Source organism: Octopus bimaculoides, chromosome 6, assembly GCF_001194135.2.
Source record: "Octopus bimaculoides isolate UCB-OBI-ISO-001 chromosome 6, ASM119413v2, whole genome shotgun sequence".
Lineage (NCBI taxonomy): Eukaryota > Metazoa > Mollusca > Cephalopoda > Octopoda > Octopodidae > Octopus > Octopus bimaculoides.
In genome coordinates, this window is record NC_068986.1 from 53,761,190 (window position 1) to 53,762,829 (window position 1,640).

The window sequence follows — 1,640 nt, forward strand, 5'->3', positions numbered from 1 at the left end:
ATATATATAATGGCTAAAATAACACCACTTAATATGCATGAAGTGTTTGTTGTATTTTAGAAAAAATGACGTTTGTATTGAATTCATTTATTCTAGTTTCTGTTCGTCATTTCCTTTTGAATTTACGGCCGTAATATGAAAGATCGCCGTTATTTAGTACACAAAAGCCCAAACTATTGTGTAGTCAAAATTTAAATATTTGTTAATTTTATTTCTAGTTACGCATTTTATGCATTATAATTATTAATTAACTTCCTTTCATGCCTTAGTTTTCAACCTTTAGTTCAGCATTATTCTTGCTTTACACCGGTATCCGGTGAACCTTAAATAATTTGCCTATTGGTTTTATATTCCATCTCAGACTAGTTAATGAGTGAGACTCTGTACGGTAGTTTACCTGCTAGAAACAGTAGCTAATGCTTCTTTAATTCACTTCCTACCGTAATAACTAGAGAAGGCTACATTGGAGGTTTAGTGTGGTATTAAGATTATTAAATAGTTATTGATAATAACATTTGGTAGTCTCCATGTTACTTTCACTATGACCGTGTGGCAGGAATATTTGGCAGACTAAACACCAACTCACTGCCTTGGAATCGAACTCGAGTCACTGTGTTCAGACGTAAAAGTAACGAAATAACAATAAACAGGATGCATCAAGGATTGTTGACGTCAGCAAGCGACTTACCCATTCGAGTCTGACAAACACATTAAGAATGTATTGTTGTTGTTTTTATCATTAGCTAGTTTGCCCAGCGAAATAAACAGTAGAATAAACAGATGTTTAACTCTCCAGAGTCCCAGTATTGTAAGCACTTTTTGGACAAACAGCATATTGAAATGTCATTAATAATTTTGTCTTTGGCGCCTTTTCTATGATAGACATTAGTTATATATAGTTTGTTTATATGCAAGCTAGCCAGTGGCTGCTTCTCGGCAAAGACCAATGGCTATGCGTCTCTACACCATTCAACAGTGGATACGGGCCACGACCATTGTGTTCGCAACCTAGCCAAGACCAATGGCCATAGGAACTTATGTCAGCTAACTTCGGCTACACAATTTGACATCTGCTAGTCTACTGTCATTGCTGACTCACATATCTTACACAACTACTGAAAAGTTTCATTTAGTGTATTTTATTATTATATTATTATTAAAAAAAAAATTTTTTAAAGGAAAAAAAAAAGGTAATGTAAAAGGAGAAAGGGCTCTATACCCCTTTCTTATTTTTTTTCTGACCAGGTTCCCGTGGTTTTATGGGTTTTTCCACGTGTAACCTTTCCTTTTTCGAAGCGCCTCCCACTTCGGGGATTTCTACTTATTTATTTATCTATTTATTCATCATATCTTTCTCCGTTTTCTTCCTCTGTTTAGACGAACTTTCCTACCTTTTCGGACAAAACCTTTTGTAACCTTCGTCCTGACTTTGTCCTTATATGTTTTTAATTGATATTTGCCCTTGTGGCCAATAAAACGAACGAATTATTATTATTATTGTCTTTCGTTATAACGGTGTCATTTTGTTAATGATAAATAAATATTATGAATTTCGAACTGCACAGAGACCTTTTATTCTTCCATCTCTTAACCAAACCAAAATAGTTTATTATTACAACCACACTAATTTTGTTATTTGC